We start from the raw sequence: 342 nt of genomic DNA on the forward strand, positions 1-342 counted from the left end.
CATATATTAACCTAAGTACCGACCAGTGGGTAATGGTTGACCTTACATTAAGTACTGTTCGACCTTGACTCGGTTCCCGCTACAGTTTTCATTTCCTGCTCAAACGGTGAACTTAAAAACCGCGTGACTTTCCCCACGGAATTCCAAAGATGGCACGCACACGAAAGAGGAAGATAATATCAAAGTTAGAAAATCTTCGGACGTGGTGTGACTTTCCTGATTTGTTATTATCATTTTTTTAAGCTTTTTCAGTTTTGTTTGTGTTTTTTATGAGAGATTTGCAATTGATAAATAAAGATAACTCTGTCGTTCTGAACCACTAAAAACGGTACTATTGCAATA

The sequence above is a fragment of the Penaeus monodon genome, chromosome 34, assembly GCF_015228065.2.
Source record: "Penaeus monodon isolate SGIC_2016 chromosome 34, NSTDA_Pmon_1, whole genome shotgun sequence".
NCBI classification, from domain to species: domain Eukaryota; kingdom Metazoa; phylum Arthropoda; class Malacostraca; order Decapoda; family Penaeidae; genus Penaeus; species Penaeus monodon.